This window comes from Ochlerotatus camptorhynchus, unplaced genomic scaffold, assembly GCF_037179485.1.
Source record: "Ochlerotatus camptorhynchus isolate MF236.1 unplaced genomic scaffold, CSIRO-AGI_Acam_v1.1 ptg000125l, whole genome shotgun sequence".
NCBI lineage: Eukaryota > Metazoa > Arthropoda > Insecta > Diptera > Culicidae > Ochlerotatus > Ochlerotatus camptorhynchus.
In genome coordinates this window covers 106,816-132,263 of record NW_027040615.1, presented here as the reverse complement: position 1 = coordinate 132,263, position 25,448 = coordinate 106,816, and the positions used below count along the sequence as shown (strand labels likewise).

The following is a 25,448-nucleotide window of genomic DNA, read 5'->3' as shown; positions in this document are numbered from 1 at the left end:
CGAGCGATCACAATTCTTAACGTGGCCCTACAAAGTGCTTTCCCAGATCATCTTTTGCCGTTTATCGCCGCTAGCGAGCAGATTTGTGGGAAGTTATCAAGCCGGTTTTGTGGACGGGCGATCGACAACGGACCAAATCTTTACGTTGCAGCAGATCCTCCAAAAGTGTCGTGAATATCAAGTCCCTTCGCACCACCTATTCATCGATTTCAAGGCCGCTTATGATACTATTGACCGTGAAGAGCTATGGAAGATTATGGACGAGAACGGTTTTCCCGGGAAGCTGACCAGAATGATCAGGGCTACGATGGATAGTGTACAGTGCTGCGTGAAGATATCGGGTGCGTTATCGGACTCGTTTGAAACTCGCAAAGAACTTCGACAAGGCGATGGTCTTTCCTGCCTCCTGTTCAACAATGCGCTAGAAGGTGTTATGAAACGTGCTCGCTTTAACATGCGGGGCACGATCTTCAATAAGTCCAGTCAGTTCATCTGCTTCGCTGATGACTTGGACATTGTCGGAAGAACGTTTCAGGCCGTGGCGGAGCAGTACACCAGGCTGAAACGTGAAGCAGAGAAGGTTGGATTAAAGGAGAATACGTCGAAGACAAAGTATCTGTTAGCTGGAGGAACCGAGTCATGCTTACTACGGACTCCACAAGACCCTGAGGTCGGATAAACTTCACCTCCGTACTAAATGTACCATGTACAAGACGCTGATAAGACCGGTAGTTCTCTACGGGCACGAGACGTGGACGATGCTCGAGGAGGACCGGCAAGCACTGGGTGTTTTCGAACGACGAGTGCTTAGGACCATCTTTGGCGGCGTATGTGAGAACGGTGTATGGAGGCGAAGGATGAACCACGAGCTGCCGCAACTCTATGGCGAATCCTGTATCCAGAAAGTTGCGAAAACTGGACGGATACGATGGGCGGGACACGTTTTAAGAATGCCGGACAACAATCCCGCAAAAATGGTGTTTGCCTCGAATATCCGGCCAGTACAAGACGAAGAGGAGCACAGCGAGCAAGGTGGTTAGACCAAGTGGAGCAGGATCTTGGAAGTGTGGGACGGTCAAGAAATTGGAGACAAGCAGCCACGGACCGAGTGAATTGGCGTAACATTGAGGGATGTCGGACCAGGATAAGTAAGTAAGTCGTTAGAAGTATTTAATATAAATTGAACATGTTGATTCACAACCAAAAAATAGCTTGTTTGTTACAATCTTCCTATAGAAAACTATGCTTATATTTGATGTATTTGCCGTTTGTTTTGTATCTCAAGTAACAATTTTGGTTTTATCATGGTTTTGAAGAGGTTTATAAACCTTACAAAGGGCTTGAAGACCACAATAAAACTGAAAATTTGGCTTGGGCATACACTTTCCAATGTTAAAATAGAATAGAATAGAAGTACCGTAACACGGAGTTACATTGGGCTGAAATTGAAAAATGTTTATTGATGCAAATTTCTCGAATATACAGAACATGATGACTAGAATATGTTTTTTGAACTCCTGGAGTATATTGTAGATAACATTAACCAATTTGTTTTTTTCTTAACTTTGCGCAGTGGCGATATCGTAACCAATGAGCTACAATCGAGGTGCGATTAGTGCTAGTTGAAAACTAATTAACCAGTTTTTTTTATTTATTTAAATAGTGCTGCAAAGTAAGTGCTATAAATAGTAGCAAGAAGACGTTTTTAAAAATGTCCACCGGCAAAGAAAAGATTGAACACACTTTTATGTGGATAAATAGAGGAGGGTTAAATCGAAGACATCATATCAAGAAGACTGACAACTTTTCCAGAATCCAAGCGACAAATACAGTAGCGCTGCACTTGAGCGAAAGTGGAAACAACTCATAGAAAAATGATCAAATACACAATTCTTTTTTTCTGAGGATGTAATCTTTGCTATCAAATTCGTTCGAAGCATTTACCTTTGAGCGGCAGATGACGCGATTGTACCTGTCTCATAGCGTTCGTATGCGAAAATGGAAGAGTTGCCAGTCTTCTTGTTAAATGCAATCTTAAATTACACTTACATATTTTTAATATATTTTAATCAAATTTATGTTTTGGCTCAATGTCACCCCCATTAGGTTTTACATTGGTCTTTTAGGTGGGGTAAAAAAAAAACCTCTTTGGGAATGAATATTTTTATTTTTTTTTTCAATGTTTTTTTTTTATTTTATTTAATGTAGTCCCCTTTTAGCTCTATACACTTATTCCAGCGATTTTTCAACTTCATGATCCCGTCCGAAAAGTAATTTTCTGGAAGGTCTGCAAAATACTCCTCCGCGGCGTCGATGATTTCCTCACGTGAGCTGATTTTTTTATTGATGAGCCATTTTTTGAGGTTTGGGAAAAGATAATAGTCTGAGGGAGCCAAATCGGACGAATACGGTGGATGCTTAAGCAATTGGAGCCGTAAGTCATTGATTTTAGCCGTGCTTGCGAAGCTCTTGTGCGCCGGCGCATTGTCTTGAAAACACAAAAAAGAAAAGGATTTCGGCCTTCAATCGCTCCGAAAAGTAATTGTTATACTCGCTGTTGATGGTTTTCCCTTTTTCGCGGTAGTCCACGAAGAGTATGCCATGACAATCCCAGAAAACCGACGCCATAACCTTTCCGACCCATCGAGCCTACTTGGCCGCTTTGTAGCACTCGTGCCGGCTTCAGTCCATTGCCGGGCACTCATTCTGTTCTCTGGGGTGTAATAGTAGATCCAGGATTCATCAACAGTTACCAATCGACCAAAAGTTCGCCCGATTCCGCATCAGCAAGTCCAAACACTCCTTCGAAGTGCTCTGGCGTTCGTGTTTTTGGTCAAGAGTGAGTTTGCGCGGCACCCAGTGGCAGGATAACTTTTGCATATGCAGAATCTCACCCAAAATATGGCGTGTGCGCTCAGTACTAATCTTTGCGGTATCTGCTAGCTCACGCACCTTCACTTTCCGGTCAGCGAACACCATTTCATGCATTTTTTTTTTTTGACATTGTCCTCTGTAACCGCATAGGAGGGCCTGCCGCTGCGGACTTGATCGGTATTGGAGTTGCGGCCACCACGAAACTCTCGAAACCAATATTTGACGGTGTAATCTGACGTAGCATTAGCCCCATAATACTTATCTAACTTTTCTTTTGTTTCCTTCGCCGTTTTGCCTCTCAAATAATAATGTTTTATGAGAGAACGAAAATCGTTTTTATCCCTACTCAACATGATGCCAAACACGTCAACAACAATGAGCTGTCAAAACAAAACTAAAGACAGTATCGCACTGAAATTTAGCATGTCTACCTAAATATGAACGAACTACAAGGCACCATAACCTTTTTGCAGTACCAGCGCATTCTGGTGGTCAAGCAGGTTACTTTTCACCCCATCTAGTATTTTCTGTTTAATTTTAGTAAAATAAAATATCAATTTCAATCAACCATTTCGATGACAGTCGTAAATGTAAAAACAGGCTTACAATTATATTCCTTGCTAAAATGTGAATGTACGGAATGATTTTTTTTTTTGGCCCAATGTTACCCCCACCTACGGTAATCTCCGAAACCATTAGCCATTTCCGAAAAACATTAAATGAACAACATTTCGGTAATTTAGCGCTCATCGTTAGTAGACTGGAACCTGCCGATATTATTTCCCATTTCATTTAGGAACAATAACGACTGTCAACCTGTCACACCGGCAGTAAAAGCAATAACGCATCCACCGAATCCCATCCCCTTCGGTAAATCACCGGCCTGTGTTCGTGACAAGCAGACGACCACACATCGCCACGGAACGACATTGACTCGTGTTCTGAATGTATTGTTCGGACCGAAGCCGGACTCGGCAAAAAAAATTGAAGACACCTCGCCGGCAGACAGGTGATCAGCGCATTATCGTCCGCTTTGATTTTAACTGGCGGTGGGGTTTTTCGTCCAACCGGAATGTCGAACAGAATAAAAGAGAAAAAAATATTAATAACAATGTTTGCCAAAGTTATTTGCTTCGTCATACACGCGCGCGCACCAATGAGCGGCCCGTGAGCAGACCATCAACAACCGCATGAATGGGTGATAAAATTTGCATCGGGCAATTTTTAGTGCTTTTTTCGCGAAGAAAGCACGAGTTTTCGTTATTTCTGCGGTTGACACCTCCAACAACATGGGATGTGGTTGTTCTCCGAGGGGGTCATTTTGAAATAGTCACCGTCGAAAATTAGCACATTTTTTCGAATCTCTTCACAAGTTTGGAGTATCTAATTGAATCGAATGTATCGGTCAATGTATCGTTCCTTCCGAGTTGTGAGTTACCAATCATTTCCATGAATTTATTCATTGAAATATTCGCCGTGTTTGCCGGTTCCGATCGAAAACCAACAGCAATCTAGCTAATCTCAGGTTGACCACTGGATTTAAGAATTAGATTCCTGTTTTTTCCCGATTGGCCAACACAGTTTTCCCGGGTTAAAGGATACACGGCCACTGAGAGAATAGCTCAGAGATAGAGAGAGTCACTTCTACTAGAGGTATGGAGAAATTTCTAAAAACTGCCGGAGCTCAGCGCTGAGTACCTGCAATATGTTTTTAGAAATTTCTTATACAACCGAGTAGAAGTGACTCTCTCTTTCTGAGTTATTCTCAGTGAGCATTCTCCAAGCCTATACCAGTTTACAAGAGCATGATAAAACTTGTACTTGGGACATAGATTATTATTTCGGAGATCAAAGCAGAACGTCTACTCATTATGCAAAATAACATTTCGCATGGCATCCCTATTAACATTTTTTTGGATTTTTCCCCGGGATTTTGAAAATTTCCCCAGCTGTGTGATATACATTTAAATTAAACATAAAACCGAAAGCCGAAGGGATCACTAGCTTAAATGGGTCATTACTAAGACAGCAGCATTTTTCCTTGGATCTTGAATTTCGTTCTACATTCGAAATCTTCAAAATTTGTTTTACTTTTTCGTCTTTTTTTCTTCTTCTTCTTCTTCGCATTCCAAGCTTATTGCGTGCTCTCAACTTAGTGTTCTAGATGCACTTCCACATTAATTGAGAGCTTTTGATGCCTGTACCATTTTTGCATTTGTATAATTATGGGCATGTACAATCATACTTATGCCCAGGGAAGTCGAAAAAATGTCCAACCCGAAAAATTCCTAGACCGAACCGGGAATCGAACCCAGCCGTCTGCTTGCTTTATAGTTGTATCCTTACCTACTGAGGTAAGGCAGGTCCCAATTGTTTCAACTACCATGAAAATTCACTCAAAACTCTCTTTACAGGATTTTGTGGAATGTTCTCGAGCATGAATCCCTTACAATTTTACTTCGCAAAGTTTTTCTTTAAAATTAATCTAAAATAAATTTGAGATCCTCTCTGGGAGCAGGGCCCCACAAAATCACTTTCAATCGAAAATCGTCAAGCGACGATGAAGCTGTCAACCATCACTTTCAATTGAAAGTCATTCTGTCTTCTCTTCGAGCAGATCCCCGTCAACATCAACAGAACCACTTTCGATCAGTTTTCATGCTGTTTGTATTGGCTTGACTCGTGTTCATTTCTTCTTTCAATGTCAAATGATCTTACTTTTGCATTTAAGCGAAGCTGTTCGATCCAAATTCGCGCAGTTTTTATGACTTTTGTTGATTGTTCAATCGGTGCATTTAAGCGAATGCGCATAGATCTGTGCACGTGGATGTCAAATTTATCATTGTCGGGTGATTTTTTTACTTATCAATATGGCTATTTTTTCAATCGGGGTGACGTCTAGAGATCGAAAATTGGTATGCGACGCCATTTTTAAATCCAAGATGGTGGCTTCCAGTTTAAGAAAAAGTGGGAAATGCTGTCAAATACTTATCAATAAAGGTATTTTTGGAATCGGGATGATGTCTAGAGGATGAAAATCGATATCCGACGCCATTTTGAAATCCAATATGGCGGCTTTCGATTTACGAAAAAGTTGAAATACAGTCAAATACACATCAATATGGGTATTTTTGTAATCGGTATGAAGTCTACCGATCGAAAATTGATATGCGACGCCATTTAGAAATCCATGATGGCCAAGATGGTGGCTTACGATTTCAGATTAAGTGGGAAATACTGTCAAATACTCATCAATATAGGTATTTTATGAATGGCGTCTAGATGCCGGAAATCGATATTCAACGCCATTTTAAAATCCAATATGGTTGCTTCATATTTCAGAGAAAAATTGGAAGTGCTGATGCCGTCCATCAATATGGGTATTTTTGGAATCGGGGTGACGTCTGGAGATTGGAAAACAATATCCGGCGCCGTTTTGAAATCCATGATGGTGGCTTCCGGTTTGAGAAAAAGTTGTAAATTCTATCAAATACCGACGCCATTGTTTAATCCAAGACGGCGGCTTTCAATTTGTGGAAAAGTGTCAAATATCCTAAAATATGGTTATTTTCTGAATGGGGATGAGACGTAGATGTCGAAAATTGATGTCACACCGTCTTTAAATCCAAAATGGCGGCTTTGGTTCAGAACTGTGAAATACTGTCAAATACCGATCAATGTGGGTTTTTTTAAATCGGACTGGCATCTAATAGCCAGAAATCGATGTCCGACGCCATCTTGAAATCAAAGATGGAGGCTTCAGATTTCAGAAGAAGTGTCAAATAGCCTGCAAATGGCATCGAATATCGATTTTCAGCATCTACGCGTCGTCCTCGTTGCGAAAATACCCTGATCTTAAGGTATTTGATACTGTTTGTGAAACCCGATGGCCGCCATATTGGATTTCAAAATGGCATCGGATATCGATTTTCGGCATCCACACGTTGTCTCCATTCTGAAAATACCCATATTGTAGGGTATTTGACACTTTCTGAACCCTGATGGCCGCCATATTGGATTCCAACATAGCGTCGGATATCGATTTTCGTCATCTACGCGTTGTCCCTGTTCCGAAAATAACCATATTGTAGGGTATTTGACACTTTTTCTGAAACCCTATGGCCACCATATTGGGTATCGATTTTGCGCAGCCACGCGTTGTCTCCGTTCCGAAAATATCCATATCATAGGGTATTTGACACATTTTATGAAACGTGATAGCCACCATCTTGGATTTCAAAATGGCGTCGAATATCGATTTTTGGCATCTACGCGTCGTCCCCGTTCTGAAAATACCCATATTGTAGGATAGTTGACACTATCTGAATCCTGATTTCCACCATATTGGATTCCAACATAGCGTCAAATATTGATTTTCAGCATCTACGCGGCTTCCCCGTTCCGAAAATACCCTATTGTAGAGTATTTCAAGCATAACATTTGATAACGGCACAAAAGCATTTGTAAACAAACTTTCTAAGGCCCTTTACACGCGAACCAAAGTACGCCCACGCAAACCAATACCACTTTCGGAAAGGTGATAGATGCCCCTATCCGATGATGTTGTTGGTTTGCGTGGTCGATTTTCGGCACCTTCACGTCGTCCCCGTTCCGAAAATACCCATATTGAAGGGTATTTGAGACTTTCCCTGACCTCGATGGCTGCCATCTTGGACTCCAGAATGGCCTCGTTAATTAAATTTTCGTTTAATATAAAATAATATATTATTACTACATATAATCCGGATGCCATCTCTATCGGAAGCCGATATTGTGCGTATACTATCCGGATACTATATTTTAATGCCTGCGTCGTCAGGTCGTGACAAGTCGAATGAGCCCCGAATTGAAGTGAAAGTGGAAAAAACGAAGGAAGCAGTTTTCGAGTCATTCATTGCGTCAATTGAAACAAGTCTTAGCTTCAAATGAAATGAACTGAAGCACTTGACGAACAAATCAAGTGATAGTCCAGTCATGTTTGAAAAGAGGAATGTTCATCGTGACTCGATAACAAGAAACACGATGACTTACACGAAAATGATATTGCTCGAAATGAAGCGATTCTGCGGAGGGTTCATTTTCTTTTCTTTGTTTCGAAAATGCAGAACCCTGTCTGGGAGTCTCCTGAAAATGTCTTTATAATGTTTCGAATTCTCATGCAATTCATCTTAGAACAGTCTTAAAGGACCACTTCCAGGCCGAATAGGATAAAAACATAAAAATGTTGACTCGACCTTCTCCGATTTGTATGAAACTTTGCATAATTGTGTGTTATGGGCAATCATTCACATTTTTGCAAAAGTTCGGCCATTTTGGATCTTATATTCAAAATGGCGTCAGTGACATTTTTCAATAAATTTTCCTGAAGAAGATCACCGACTTTGCTACGTTACATCTCGCACTTGCCATTGCTACGTTATATCTCGCATCCAAAAGCTCTAAGTTGATAAGCATACAACGGCTTTCATACCTAGGCAGATTTGTAGGGTCATTCCAGTGAAAATGCCTTAAAGCATATCGGATGAACTTCCGTTGAATAGCTTCAATACGCATGGTTTCATTTTGGTAGTATGGAGACCACACGACGGGCTACAAAATGGTGAGTGACAATCTGGAAGGAGCGATATACCTAGCTCCGGTCCTCACAAGTTCCTACCTCACGCCTCCACGAGTCATATGATCACAAAAGACTGCCAGCTGAAACATGGACACAGCTGGTTGGCGTAGCCTGGGCAATGTTGTCAATCCGACAATAGCAGAGTGAGGAGGTGCGACGCGAACACTGGCGCGGCAACCATAGCACGGTGATAGAGGAAATGCTTCACCAACCCGAGCGTCTGTTCACCATGGAGGTGCGGCTCAAACAGCGTCTGACTGGCATCCAGCGGCTGAATAAGAAATGCTCTTCCCCGGAAGCTACACCTAAGATGGCAGCCCCATCACGGCGGATAGGAGACCGTAGGCCAACCACCTACTGTCTCTGAAACCTTTACAATTGTTACAGAAACCAACAGAGAAAGACATCGAACTGATTTAACGGCAACGACTTTTAGCGCAAAACAACGGACACGAATTGAATCATGGAATGTATTGACGTTAGCCCAGCAGGGTAAACTGGCACAACTCGCCAACGAGGCGCGACGCATGAAGAAAGAAATCCTGGGACTTTGGAGAACACAAACTGCCGTCGGGACAGGTACTACTATACTCTGGTATTCGAGGTGAAAGCGCTCCCCGCCATCGTGGAGTTGGTCTCCTACTTAGCGTCCAGGCAAGTGCTGCGCTCATCAAGTGGGAGCCTGTTAATGAGAGGATAATCGTTGCCAGATTTAGAACACGGGTTCGTAACCTTACCATAATCCAATGTTATGCGCCAACCGATGCTGCCGAGCTACAGGACAAGGAGAATTTTTACAGTCGTGGATAAGGTTCCAAAGGGTGACATCAAGATCTACACTGGCGACTTTAATGCGAAGATCGGCTCCGACAACACGGACTATGAGCGTGTCATGGGACGCCATGGTCTCGGCGAAATGAGCGAGAACGGTGAGTTGTTTGCAGAATTTTGTGGCAATAACGACATGGTGATCGGCCAGTGCACAAGGTCACGTGGTTTTCCCGTGATGGACATACCGAAAATCAGATCGACCACATCTGCATCAGCCGAAAATGGAGACGGAGCCTTCTTGATGTCCGGAATAAACGCAGCGCCGACATCGCGTCTGACCATCACCTTCCAATCGTCGAAATCCGCCTACGCATGGAGCGGATCCAGCGACGGGAGGAGGGACTCGGGCGGCGGTTCAACACACGCCGACTTGAAGATCCAGCGGTAAAAAGGTCTTTTGTTGAAGAACTTGAGACTCGAGCTGCGGACGTTCCAGAAGGTGGCAGTGTAGTAGAAGAATGTCTTTATAGACACAAGCGAGAACAACTTGGGTGAGCTGCGCACCCAGAGGACAGAGTGGATCACATATGAAACCTGGCGGAAGCAAAAGTCGCGATAGATCGGGCGAGAACCAAAGGAGCCAAGAACGAAGCCCGTCAACGGTACTCGGCTCTAGAGAAGGAAGTCAAGAGCTTTTGCAGACGGGACAAGCGAGCGTGGGTGAACTCCCTGGCCATCGAAGGGGCGAAAGCCGCAAACACTGGCTATATACGCCTCCTCTACGATATCTCACGACGCTTGAACAAGGATGAACCCGAGGATGCCAGTGAAGGACACGACTGGACAATTGCTTACCGACCCCACTGACCAGCTAAAACGCTGGTTTGAGCACTTCGACAACTTCTTCAAGTTTCGACGGCCAACCAGCCATCAACATCTCGGCATGATCCGCCTAGGGTGCGGCGCATCACTCGCGTCAATTCCGAGGCCCAATCACTGCAGGAGATTGAAGCAGCTATCCGAAGCATGAAATCCAACAAGGCTCCAGGGGTCGATCGCATATCAGCAGAGATGCTCAAAGCTGACCCCATGCTATCCTCACAAATGTTGCATCAACTATTCTATAATATCTGGGACACCGCGACTTTTCCGGCCGACTGGATGCAGGGCATCTTAGTGAAGGTCCCAAAGAAGAGGGATCTGACTGTGTGCGACAATTGGCGAGACATCATGTTACTGTGTATTGTTCTCAAAGTTCTGTGCAAAGTTATCCTGAATCGGATACAGGAGAAGATCGACGCGACTCTTCGACGGCAGCAGGTCTTGTGATGACGCTCCGCATCATCCTGGAGCAGGTCAATGAATTCCAAGAGGCCTTTTATTTGGTATTCATTGACTACGAAAAACCTTTCGACCGTCTCAATCGCGAGAATCTGTGGGGCGCCCTGAGACACAAGGGAGTCCCGGATAAAATCGTCAACCTCATCGAAGCGCAGTATGATCACAACTGGATCTCGAATGCCGAGCTCCATCGTCGATGTCATCAGAAGCCGATAGCAACAGAAATTCGAGAGCGAAAGTGGAGGTGGGTCGGCAACACACTTCGACGGGGCGGAAACGAAATCTGCAAGCAAGCGCTGGATTGGAATCCGGCAGGACATCGCAGCAGAGGCAGACCCAGGGGCTCATGGCGGCGGAGCTTAAATAAGGAAATTAAGCAAGTCGATAGGAATCTGAAAAAGCGAGCAGCCACCCAGGATGGAAGTCTTTCACATTGGCCCTTTGCACCGCTGGTGGTGCACAGGACCCTTAAGCTAAGACCACACGACCGTCGAATAATCCAAAACAGATCGCACCAACGAACAGTATAATGCTTTAAAGGCAGTATACATCTTTGATTTTTTGGCGAAGCGGAATATGAACCCGAGTTGAGAGGAAGCTTTGGATACTACGTATGCAACATGATCCTTGAAGCTGAGCGTGGAGTCGATCAGTTTTCCCAGATCCTTGATAATCGATTCACGTTTCAAAGTTATGCCCGTCATGGTGTCGTCATGATGAAGAAGCGAACGCTTGCGGCCAAAGGAAATTACAGCGCATTTCGAGACATTCAGTGACATGCGATTAATACGACACCACTCAGCGAAGACTTCCAATTGTTGCTGCAAAAAATGGCATCACTAGGTTCTTGTATCACGAAGTAGAGTTTCCGCAGGTCGTCCGCATACGATACTTTAAGGCGTTTCAAGGTGGTATTGCTACCTTGGGGAACGCCGGATGTCACGGGGAAGGATGAAGAAACATAGTCTCCAATCTTGACATGACATGTTTCGACCAGTCAGGTAGGAGTAAAGCCAAGCAAGCAGTCCATCGTGAACACCGATCCTGTCGTATTTAGCCAACGCAATGTCATGGTTCATGTTGTCAAATGCTACGAAGAGGTCTGTGTGTATGGCATCTACTTGATAGCCACGTTCTACTTCAGGAATGATGAACGAAGTGAACGTAACTAAATTGGTCGTTTAGGCATGAAGCCATGCTGATCCGTCGAGATACACTGTGTAAAACTTTGAACCAATTTTCCGAGTATAATCAACTCAAAAAGTTTGGAGGTAGCACTTAACGAAGCTATTCCACGGTAGTTTGAAACAGTCCTTTTATAGCCTTTCTTGTGGATTGCGAACACGAAAGACTCTTTACAGCAAGTTGGAAAAACGCCAGACATCGAGGAGAGATTCAAAACGTCTGAGGACTAACGATGGTACGCCATCTGGACCGGAACCCGTTGAAGTTTTTAGCTGCGACGACGGCAGAAAATGGATGGCTGGAGAAGGTTAAGGGAGAGACGTTACTAGACGCAGCAATTACATCCTGAGTGCTGAGTCGTTCGTTGTTGAGAACACTGCTGAATTGTGTGTGAAACATGTCGGCAATAACCACGATAGAGTCAACTTCCACTACGCCGTTCGTCATGTTTGAGGGTAGGGGTAGTCCGCTTTCCTTTCTTTGGCCATTCACATGGCGCCAAAAGCTCTTAGGATTTGATTTCAGACGACGCTGAAGATGGTCTTGGTGTGCGTGGTACAGTTGGTTGTGAGTCGCTTGTAATCCGTGTTTCGTGGAATCGGTTTGGTGCTTACGAAGAGCAGCCCTTTTCAATTTTTGACGTTGTACTACGTCTGTGATTTCTATATGGGGGTACACTTTGTGAAAACCGAGAATGGAATATGTAACAAAATTATGAAAGATTTTGAACGTAAATAACTCAGCAGCCCCTGGACCAATTTAAATAATTTTATCACCAATCGATTAGAAATATTTCTACGCATCTGCTAAATTTGAAACTTTATCATTTTTCAAAATGTCTCTATTGAAAATTGCACGAATGTGTAATTGATGCTATGATAATTAAAATTATCACCGATTGCCTGCGAAAAGCGAAAAGTGGTTTCCTTAACACAGATTTCAAAGTTGAATTCTATTATGACTTAGGTGGCACTTCGAATTGCTGTAACTTCACAACGGAACAAGCAACAGAGTTGATTTTTTGTAAATTTTCCTAACTTTCTCAAACAAACATTTTGCAACCAGAATCAACTTTCAGCGACCTCTAGGAGTGGCGCTACAAAAAAGTGACACAGTGCATTAACATTTATTTTTTGACCGATTCTTGAAAAATTGGGCTTAGCACAAAGGGTAGGTCCCTTAGCACACCAATCTTGGGTCATCTTTTCTATCAGTGTACAGCAAGTGTACCGCAGGTGTGCCGATTGTGCCGGTCATAGAGCAAGCTGCGATTGTTTGTAAAATACCCATCCCGGCAACCCGGTATTTCTGACACCTTGAATGTTTTGGTTTGAAATCGCAAGGATAAATCGGATTGAGGATGACGCGGGAAGTTGTGGGTGTGCGAAATTATTATTGTAATATGATGATAAAAGTTCTGTGATTTAGGGTTTTAAAATGCCCTCAAAGGCGGACCAGAAACCTAGCTTTTCGTGATGTGAAAAGCAACGGTCTATCAGCGGCCGGAAAGAGTTGGAACCGGTGGGGAACATTGTTGAAGATCGACTATAGAGGATGATGAAGATGACTTCTGTAGTTTGTTTTGGGTGAGTTGTAGCATTATTTGAATTAACGGTACTAACGGGGTCTGATTAACTGCCTCTTTCCCTTGAGCCCGCTCTTGAACCTACATTTCGTATTTAGATCTATGAGTGAATCGAGAAGTGAACTGCTGGTCTCAGTTCCTCTGGTATATTCAGTTAGGATGTTCCTGAATATACAGTCAAACATCGCGTAATGTTGTGAACAACTTCAATGACAGTTGTCCAGCAGTGCTCCCATTTTATTTACAACAATTCAATGCCTACGAGATTGTGCCAAAGGTGTGCCGATGGATGTGCCGAATCTAATTTCGGCACAATGTGCTGAGTGACTTGACCGTTGGCTCAGCAACATATATTTATAGATTATAGTATATATGTTGGATCATGCATGACCTATTGTCATGTAAATCAGATGTTTTATGCTCTCCAAATCGTCAGGGAGTCCAGATATTTGTTCAGCAAGATCAATCCAAACTCGGACAATGTCTGCTGTATCGAAATATGTCTAGATACATTCTAAATGTCTATGTGGATCATACATGCCCTACAGTCATAAATATCAGATGTTCTAAGTACTCCAAATCGTGCTGAAGTCCAGATAATTTGTTCTACAAGATCAACCAAGGCTCGGACAATGTTTGCTGCATCGAAATATGCCCAAACAGGTTCATAGTGTGCATGTGGATCCTACAGTCATGAATATCAGATGTTCTAGGTTCTTCAAATCGTCCTGGAGCTCAATTCAGATGAGGAACTAGTTAGTTCCTGTAGACAATAGGTCGTGCGCGATCTACATAGACACTATAATGCTGTTGCTTTCAAACGATTCGGTCTACAAATAAAGCTTTGAGAGCAATTTTAAATCTGGTTTCGGGGCTACTCCGGTTTCCGTTGCGGTCACGCTGAGTCGGCATTCGGCTTTACTGTTCTGTAATAATTACACACACGGTGAACATAATGTTTTCTCACTTAAATGATCAAAATTTTTCCTTATTCCAAGATCTTAATCAAGCTCTTTCCAAGTCCGATATCCGATAAATTTCAAATGACCCGCAAAAAAATAAACGCAGGGGACCAAATCTTGCAAATCTTTCTGGTTTAGAATATTAAAAATCTAAGTAAATTTTGCTGTCCGCCATCTTCAAAATATTTCTAAGAACGAAATCTTGAAACTGTATCATGCACCAGAACCTTGAGGAAATGGTCCATGTCTTGGATCTTTGAGAAATGTTCCTAAGAACTTTCCTCTGGATTTAAACAGTTCAAGTCTGTCTACTAACAACAATTTATTGCCTCACTTTCCTACATTTTTGGTGATAACATTATAGTTTGTAATGCAGTTATGCAGTTAAGTAAATTATCTGATATTCGGTGAGTTTCCAGGTCGTAAATAAAACTCCATGTTATTCCCTGATTTTCAAGGTTAACGCTGTAAATTGATTTATGACCGCATTAAATTTCAAACCATTACATTGAGCACCCGTTGAAACACCTGAGTGATTGGAAAAAGCTTAACCTCCGCTTGATAGCTCCACATTCCACTTAATTTATGTGCTTATTAAAAATGATAGTGCGAACATCAATTATCGTTCACCCACGGAACAAGCCGCCGGCATCTGCTCAAATATAATGCATTTCGTGAGTATAACTCACTAAGAAGCCAGCATCTCACTCGCATCTACCGGCATATTATGATCCGCTTGCTAATACATCAAATAAAAGTTTAAAATATATGACAGCCCAGTTGCCAACCAGACGCAACTTTGTGTTTACCCTTCCCCAATTAATCATCTTCCCGAATTCGGCCTGCCCCAATAAATCTTCCCTCTTTTATGAATGACTCACATGGCCCGGTCCGTCGTGAGCCGTAAACAAACCATTTCTTCTTATCACAACCGAGCGAAAGCCAATGTTTACGAGCGCAAATTACACCTCCACAAATCTTGGTGCAATCACAGATCCGAACATCCAGCACGCTAAGTACGAAAACACATGGACTAATGGCAGAAGGTTCATTTGATCTACCGACCGACGACGGCGTACGGTCCTTCGTATTTACTCTGGGGTAGAGTGACTTAAAAGCACACACAGAGAGAGAGAGAGAGAGAGAAACAAACGCGAGGGCGTTCTCTCTAGCTGCCGCGGGATGCTGGGGTTTCAGTGTTTTGCGATTAAATTGAATTTGCAGCCTAGATACTAGCGTGTACACAAATACACGCGACAGAGAGAGAGAGAGAGCGCGGCAGTGGCGGACGGTGGCAATTATGGGCTATTTGGTGGTGTAAACAAAACAAAATCCGAGACCGTCTCTTTTATCCGATTTGAGCTGCGGGGCGAACATGCTATCGCCATGGGTGGATGTGAAAGCGGACGTTTTGACGTAGAACTACGTCTGTGATTTCTATATGGGGGTACACTTTGTGAAAACCAAAAATGGAACATGTAACAAAATTATGAAAGATTTTGAACGCTAATAACTCTGCTGCCCCTGGACCAATTTCAATAATTGTATCACCAATGGACCAGAAATATTCTTACGCATCTATTAAATTTAAAATTTTATCTTTTTTCAAAATGTCACTATTGAAAATTGCACTAATGTGCAACTGTTGCTATGATAAGTGACCCCATAGGGCTGTCCCTTCAAGTTTTTTGGAAAAGGTTGCTCAAATGTAATGGGCGGTTTTTTTCTAGGATCCATTTTCTAACTGGGGATCCTATCGATACCACTGAGCAGTTCCGGACTAAATAGCGAAAACAAATAACTTTTAGATTGTAGGGTAGAGCACTACTTCGCCATCAAAAATAAATCTATTTTTTCAGAGTTACCAAGTGAAATATGCTTTTGGTACGATACGTTAGTTCAATAGCTACCGAACCAAGTCAATGAGAACGCGTGATATGAATGTTTACACCGATTTTACTCAAAAACAAAAAAAAGCCGCTCCGACCGAATCAATTTTTATCTTCATCCGATAGGCCGAAGTGAATTCAATGGCGTTTCAATGCATTAGGCCCAATGTATAATCCGTAGGCCGAGTTTAGGGTCAAGAAGCAGTGTTCGATTTTTAACAATATCTCAACATTTTTTTTTTCTCTTTATAAATGGTAAATAAATTCAGAAGTCATCTGCAGTGAAAACATTCCATTTTGTGAAAAAAAAAAATCGACTCGAAAAATAGAGGCGGGTTGTGCTTACTAGGCCCAAAGTTAGATCAAAGCCCTACCTCTCAGAAATCTATGAAACATTGCATAATTTTTCGCTAAAAATATTTGAAAAAAAAAACTTTTAAAAACTTCAATAACAAAAAAAAAATGTTTCTTTGGAACTAAATCAGGAGCCCAGCCCTCCGTCATCGATTCAAACTGTCAATGTCAAAGTCAACTTCACTCGCTACATACTAGTCCCCAGTAAAGAAAAACCGATCGATCCAATTTTGACATGTCACCTCTTTATAAATTTAGGCTCTTTAGTCCCCAGGAAATTCAGGCCTCTTGCACTTGGCGAAGTCAGGCCAGAGTTTACGTAACAACCGTCACCACGAATCACCCTTCAGCAGAACTAGTATACAACTCTAAATTGGACGATGCTACTCCAAAAATTATCCTTACCCCTTCAAATCCTCCTAACTATGACGTATTTGGAACAAGAGACACGAGGACGCCGTTACTTCCATCAATAATGGGTTAAGAAGCTTCATCGGCAAACCATCATCAACTATGCAGGCCAGTATAGGATCGATGATTCATTTTCCACCATCATCATTTCATCACACGCAAACAATAATCAACAAAGAATCTGATGTCATCAGCATTACCATAACGCCTACTTGAGTTATCGTCAACATAATTGGATTTTACAAACTTGATAGATGTAATCAGGCCATCTAATCTAAACACTGTCGATCAACTACTGAATCACAACATATTGTTGGCAGCCGTAATCTAGGACAGTGATTAAAAACATTGGTTTTTGGGGACCGGGATGTTGTGATTCGCACTGATGGCAAATTTCATCTCGCTTCTGTCACCACAGAATAAACAGGCGAATCAAAAGGCCTTTTGCATCTAGGCGAAATCGTCGCAGTGTAAATAATTGCTTCAAGTCTGTATGTGCTGGATTGTAAATGGTTCTTTAAAATGTTTGTATTCTTTTTTCAATAGTTTTTTTTTTATATGAAGAATGATTTATTGTAATCAATTTGTTATAAAAGGAAATCAGGACATAAAGAACAATCTCTATCCATAGTCAACCCTCCAGGGTGGCATGTTGCCTCCTAGAGGACCTTAAAGTAACCAGTCGTTCATTATTTAGTCCGCTTGAAGAAACTTTCTAATAAGACGTGTGTGAAGTACGCAACGTAGGACCTAACTGTTGGACGAATCACCTTGTTCTTTTACAGAATTTTTACATAAATTGGTACTAGACCGGTACGGCATGCCAGGTCCAAGGGGTGGTCACTCTACACACTTATTTTGTACCAACTTTTTTCTCAGTGTGTCTCGTGTGCCGGCAGTGCCGAGAGCGTCATCAAACTGAATTTTCGGTATGTTTGGCAACCCGGTTAATTTCTAACTCTGTTCCGGGAAGCGATATGATCAAATTCGACCTTCTAAAAACCCTCCCCGATATCGCTAAAAGACGATTACTTAACCTATATTATTCATTTATGGAATTCAATATAGTTCCACCAGCATGGAGACAGGTTAAAGTAATAGCTATTCAAAAGCCTGGGAAACCAGCGCCTGATCACAATTCTTACCGTCCGATCTCTATGTTATCATGCCTGAGGAAATTATTAGAAAAAATGATCCTATTAAGACTTGACCATAGGGTTGAATCAAACAATCTACTTTCAAATACGCAATTTGGTTTCCGGAAAGGCTCACGCACATTAGATCCGGATCGGACGCATAACGCCCACGCAACGCAAACGGATCTAATGTGGATGGCCCTGAAGAGTAAAGGAATAAACGATTGTCTAGCGATTCTTTAATCTGATATTCAACTGGCCTTTGCGCACAAGGAGCAATTGGCTTCAGCCTTTTTGGATATTAAGGGCGCATTTGATTCGGTTTCCATAGACATACTGTCAGACAATTTGCACAGTAGTGGATTACCCGGTATTTTGAATAATGTCTTGTATAATTTGCTGTCAGAAAAAACAAATGACCTTCAATCTAGGTCAACTGACAACTTCTAGAATTAGCTAGATGGGCTTACCCCAAGGTTCATGTTTAAGTCCGTTACTTTATAATTTCTATGTCAAAGATATTGATAACTGCTTAGATAATCTATGCACGCTTAGACAGCTTGCAGACGATGTCGTGGTTTCCATGAGAGGTCCACGTGCAGAAATCTTGCAAAGACCATTGCAAAATTCCCTAAATAATCTGTCTCTCTGGGCAAGAAATTTAGGGATCGAGTTTTCACCGCAAAAAACTGAATTGGTAGTGTTTACAAGGAAGCGGTTTCTAGCCCAACTGCGTCTAAATCTTTTGGGCAAAGACATTACCCAATCTTTAACCCTCAAATACTTTGGAGTCTGGTTTGATTCAAAATGCACTTGGGGTACTCACATTACGTATTTGAAACAAAAGTGTCAACTAAGGATCAACTTTCTACGATCAATCTACGGGACATGTGGGGTGCTCGCCAGGAAGACCTCATTAAACTATATAAAACGACTATTCTTTCAGTTCTTGAGTACATTGTTTACGTATTGCCCTTGGCTGTATGCATTCAACACACAATATGAGAACCCATGCAGAACCGTTTCTGGGAGCTCTCATTAAGAATATTGATTAAATGTAGTGTCAGTAACAACCTTGTCATTGAAAACTTCGAAGAAATGCTCGAATTGAGCATCCAGTCTAGATTCGTGCGAATCTTCTTCTTCTAGTGGCCCGAGGTAGACAACCCTTCCGACCACTGATAAAAAAAAAACTACGACCAGATGGTGGCCTTTGTATGGACACCGCCCCTTACGACCTTCTGTGCGGCTCGGATTCCATTATCAATTCGTACCTCGTAGAGTTCTAAAAATTGCGTTCAGATCAGAATTACTGCAAACATCACGACGTTGAAATGCTTACCGAACTGCTCCAATCGCTGGGCACTATGAAAAACACCGTTCCCTTTGCACTTCGCTGGGTTACCAGGGTCGTGCCCGAGAGCTAAACCTATCCTTCAACCGACTCACCGATTTCGACTTTCAGGACCTCACCTTGAAGCCCAACAACTGACCAATCAACATCTTACAATTCCATGTTGCATCCATCCTGCTAGCCAGAAGAGCGGACTACCATTGGCGAAAGTGACAATCACTGGAGGGCTAGGCTCCAACCAAAGAAACAAACCAAACCATTCAATTTACTTGCGAATCATTGCTATATTCTCATCGTGCTTTCCCACACGGGCATCCCAGAGTCTAAATCATTCTCCTATCTGGTTCCCTTGTGCTTATGCGACTAACAGATTTTGGGTTTGCTTAATGGCTAAATACGTCTACTCACGGACCCATGACTCGTTGTTGTTTCGGCTACGTCATCGACCGACCAAGAATGTCGCCCGATCAAGCATCCCGTCGACGCTCGTTCACTTGTCGGCCAGCTCCTACTGGCACCGGCCAAGTCTTCCTGCCGCACGTGAGTGCTTCCTGGCTACGCCGCCCGTGCGGCCACGCGAAGTTGGCGCTTGCCTATGGAACCCAATGAGCACTCTGCTTTCGTCAATCACCGCCTTGGCGAGCAGTTGACTCCCTGCTTCGGCGATGTTGGCCGACGACGTCTGCGGGCCCTTGAAACTCGTCTTTACCTGAGAATGCTGCAATAAGACCTTTTTGATGGGGTCTTCTTTGTGTCTGTGTAGCCTTTCTGGTTGTGACCACCAAGCAAGGCTGCTAGCCGGCGATCTAACACGGATAATGTCGGTCGTATGATTTCGTCCAGTGGCGATGCTTTGGTGCGTTCGGATCGTACTGCTTCCACACGTGTGCGCTTCGAGTCCGTTCTTGGCGTGTTCGGCTGTCGTGCAATTCCTCCAAGTGCGGTTGGTAGAACGCCGATGGTTTGAGTTCGTCCGGTGACGGTACTTCCGCTCGCCTCTGTGGAACGGGTTGCCTCCACCCACGTTGCAATCCGAGTCACCGGTCGTTTTTCCTCTGACCGAACTGCTCTTAAAAGCAAGGTTGACTGTGTCGTGTGATTTCCAACGTTTGGCCTAGTCCCTTGGATGCTTCCCCGTAAGCCGAAATCCAAAACGCCAGACTAGCTCTTCTACGAGTATGGCTGCTGGTCAACTTCCCGTCACTTTTCACAAAGTACACCAAGCGCGTGAATCCACCGTACACTGGAGAATAAGAATGACGAAGCAAAAGCATCCGATCTCGCTGCTGCCCTTGCTCGCTTTTGTCTGTTTGATGCGTCCGTGTGAGTGCAATCTTTTCGTTCTCTCGTTGCGTTCGTTTGCAGCGTCGCCTTGCAAAAGGCCTTTTGCGGTGGAGTATTTTTGACTTGGCGGTTGGTCGATGCGTGCGTACGAGAGTACTGATGACAAAATTGTACTAATTCTTCGGCACTTAAAGCTAATGTTTCTCTGGTTTGTTAATTTAACTGAATAAGTGCAAGAAATAAGCAGAATTTGTTTACATCGTAACATCCACTTAACCTCCTTCGGCTATGATTTCAGCTCCGCCACTAATCTCCACGCCCTAAATCGATCTACCAACGTCTTCAACGTTCCCATCACTTCCTCCTTCAGAGTCTCGCTCTCCCCACTAACACACTCACTAATCACATGCTGAATCGACATTATGACCAGTAGCAGTATATAGGCAACTAGCAGTCCCTTCATGGTCATCTTTTCAATCAGCTTCCGGAACGATTCCACCCCCTTCCTAACTTCGATCACAATGTTCTTACAAACCAAAGCCTTCCGCACCATCTCCTTGAACAGTTCGATCGTCTTGAGTGGAGGTTCTCCGATCTTGAAGTCTTCCTGTAGCGACCCCAGCATCATTCGGAAGAATTCCAGTATCACCCCCAGATTACAGTTGTACTTGGCAGAGGTCATTGCCTTGATGACCTCAATCATCCCGCAAGTATACCGCGTTGACTTTTGACCGGTTTTTAACTAATGTTTTGAAAATATGTGCGCTGTGCGGAATCCATGGCAGAACATTGCCGGATATTCACGGTTGAAGTTATGAATCCAAAAATTGGATTGTGTCAACAACAATGCTGAACATTTTGACACATGCACAGAGCAGGCGCAGATATAGAACAGTGTTGCCAGTAACTTTAAATATCATGAACATTTCTATCCAGGGGTGCCAATGAAAGTGCTCAAGTGTGCCCATCTGTATTTTTCGCACACTGTGTGCAGTGACCAACCCCTTGGCCAGGACCTTGAAATCGGATCAGCTGGTTTTAGTTATTGAAAACGGATTTTATCGAACTCATTCCTAATCTTGTTTGGCAACCCACTAGCAGGGCTGGTAGCGCTGATGCGATATAATAGTAGTGACTTTAGTGACCAAATAGTGACTTGTAAATACTAAATAAGTAACCATTTATATGGTAACATAGAAATTCAAATACGGTTTGATATCGAAATAAACTTTTTATGTCATGGAACTCAGTATCAAATTTCATAAATTCCTCTAACTTAATCGAATTTCACAACGGAAACCCCTGTGAAGAGCATTTGAAGTGATTTGAATAATTTACTTTTGCTTACGTTATACATGATGACTAGCAAATAGTAATTCCTATTTTTATGATCTTGAATGTGATTCTGCGTTCGAAATCTCTAAATATTTGATATATCTAGGTAGATAACTTTGATAATTTGCTATGAAATTTTCACAGAATTTCTTCAGAATGATCTCAAGAACTTTTTTAGAATAATTCCCCTTCTCTTAAATTTAGAAGCAAATAAGCTTTTACAAACATAATATTGCATTCTTGAAATTCTTTGCAGAACAATCAACACAATTCTTGGAAATAGATCATTTTCGTAGTTAGAAACGCTTAACATCAAATATCAGAACTAAAGTGGACATTTTATACGATAGATGAGGAGATGAAAGTAAAGAGTTGATAGTTCCGTTATAGTGTGGCAGTGTAAAATTTGTATATAGAAAGTAGAAAGCGAACAAAGGATAATTTTGAGGAAGGTACGAATAGGGTAGAGCATCTCCTTTACCAAGCTCATCCGTTAATGAGGGATGGTGAGGGGTGTTCACCGATTTGCTCATGTACCTCTGATGTGCGGAAACAGTTCTATTGATTGTTTCACACTCAAGTCGCCATCTGACGTAAACAACTACCCGATTCGTACCTTCCTCAAAATTGTCCTTTGCTCGCTTTCTACTTTGATAAACAATTTTCACACTGCCGTACTATAACGGAACTATCAACTCTATAATTGAATCTCCTCTTCGGTCGTATAAAATCTCCATTTGAAGTCTGATATTTGACGTTAAGCATCTCTGACTATGTAAATCGTTAAATTCACGCATGAAGTAATAACACATGATTAGTTAAAGCAGATTATTTTCGATTTTTTATTGATTCTTTTAGAAACTCCCTGAAGGCTCCTTCCATAAATCCTTTCCATGCAATTAACCTCAGAAGTTTCATAAATTTCTGCTTAGAATAATCTTGGACTTCTCCCTTGCATTCATTTGTATTCTCCTTAGAATTCCCATAGTATTTCCTCAGAATTCTCAAAACAAAAATCCATCACAAACTTTGAAACTCTTATCAGAATTCCTTCCTCAAAATTCGATTCCATTTGAATTCTTCTCGGAATATATTTCGAACTCAGAATTCTCTTGAAAGTATCGTCAGAAATCACCCCAGAATTCTTTTAGAACTATCCGCAGAGACCATCTTTGGAGTTCACGGGATTTTCATGGAATTTTCATCAGAGCCATTTCAGAACTAATTTTGAATTCTTATTAAAATTAGACCTAGAATCCTCATCCAATCATCATAGAATTTTTCTCAGAACTCTCGTTAAAATGCACTCTCAATTACATTAGAATTATTTCCAAAATTGTTTCGGAGCTGAATTTTGAGTCTTTATTAATTTAAACAGTAATCAAAAGCGACGCCCGTATGTGTTAAGCGAAGCGATCGAAGCTAGACGCGCGTAGACAGGTATGTTACTTCGTGGGCTACGGTACGAACGGGTATCGTTTGTGGGACAACCACAAGCAGAAGGTGTTTCTTGCTCGAGACGTCATCGTGAATGAATCAAGGTATACGTCGACCAGCGAAGAACCTGTGAAGAATGTCAAAGACGACGAAGCGCAACCGGTTTAGACCCGACCGGAATCGCAGGCGGTGGTCCCAGATGAACCAGTAGTTGCAATTGAGCCAGCAAATGAACAAGTTGATCCTCCAAACGACGACCAGGATGACGACAACGATGAAACACTGGTGGAAGAAGATGATGATGAAGAAGAAGAGGTTAACCCGAGAAGAAGCGTATGTGTACGGAAGGCCCCGGCAAAGTTGGGCGACTACTCGTGTCTGGCGTACGCGTTGAATGCGGAGAACTACGTGCAGAACCTATCGGACACCATTGAAGGGATGAAGTCGCGAGAATATTGGTCGCGGTGACGTGAAGCCATTGAGGACGAACTGAAATCACGAGCTGAAAACAATACCTGGGAGCTGGTGGATCTACCGTCGGGACGAAAACCGGTGGATTGCAAATGGGTGTTCAAGCTAAAGATGACGCCGGATGGCAACGTAGACAAGCACAAGGCGAGATTAGTTGCCAAAGGATTCACGTAGCGGTATGGATATGATTACTCTGAAACCTACGCTCCGGTGGTGAAGATGTCGACGGTTCGAATGGTGCTGGGATTGGCAAAGCAGGAGAATTTGCTGATCCACCAGATGGACGTCCGGACGGCATTCTTGAACGGTCATCTATCGGAGGAGATCTACATGCGCCGACCTCCAGGATTTGAAATGGGGGATCGAGTCTGTAAGCTAAACAAATCCATCTACGGTTTGAAGCAGGCATCGAAGGCGTGGAACGACTATTTTCACGATTTTGCATCCCGGATCGGCTTACGCAGGTCCGAGAGCGACAGCTGCCTGTACAGTAGGGGACAGCTGACCACGAACTGGTGTACAACCGGTCGACCGGTTCCATCCGGCAAGTGACTGGCTATGCGGACGCGAACTGGGCTACGGATATCAACGACAGGTATCGGTTTCGGGAATCATGTTCAAGCTGTACGGAGTCACAGTCTGTTGGAGTACCAGGAAGCAGAGCACCGTATCCTTGTCGTCGACTGAAGCGGAATGTTCCGCTCTAGCAGATGCAGCGTGCGAGGCCTTTTGGATCGGCAAGGTCTTGAAGGATTTGGGGGTGGGACTGTGTAGCTTCGAAGAAACTTGAAGTTCGCTACATTCCAACGGGTAAGCAGCAAGCTGACTTGTTGACGAAAGGTTTGTCGACGATACGGTTCCGGAAGCACTGTTCGAGTATCGGAGTTTTCCCACGATCAGTTTGAGGAGGGGTGTCAAGAACGAGCAAACCGATCGTAGTAGCTCTATTAGATATTAGATATGTTAGATGGTAGTAGCCATGAGTTTGAGTTTGAAGTTAAATAAATCATTCTTCTAATTATCCTTCGACAGAAGTAGTCGTCTTTCCATAACTCTCTACTATCACGACAGGAAGGTGTTGCGTACCATCTACGGTGGAGTACAGATGGATGACGGAACGTAGAGGAGGCGAACGAACCACGAATTGCACCAGCTGCTGGGAGAACCATCCATTGCCCACATTGCAAAAATTGGGCGACTACGGTGGGCTGGTCGTCGTAGGAATGCCGCACGACGACCCAGTGAAGATGGTTCTCGAAAGCGACCCAACAGAAACAAAAAGAAGAGGCGCGCAGCGGGCAAGGTGGATCGACCAAGCAGAAGGAGACCTGCGGATAGCAGATGACAACAAGGCCTTAGTCTGATTAGTAAGTAAGTCATTTGCTTGATATTGATGACATTGTTTGTGTGGCCTTCTAAATTTATCATCAATGGCAACCGGC

The 25,448-nt window shown here is 42.9% G+C and overlaps 1 protein-coding gene and 1 pseudogene across 8 annotated transcripts in view; one reads left to right on the top strand and one right to left on the bottom strand.

Annotated features, from left to right (window-relative positions):
* The window catches only part of Stim (stromal interaction molecule), a 123,836-nt gene that overhangs the window by 86,902 nt on the left and 11,486 nt on the right, over window positions 1-25,448 (bottom strand). The gene's annotated exons all lie outside the window — the stretch shown is intronic.
* On the top strand, window positions 1,562-1,724 carry LOC135700048 (U4 spliceosomal RNA; annotated as a pseudogene).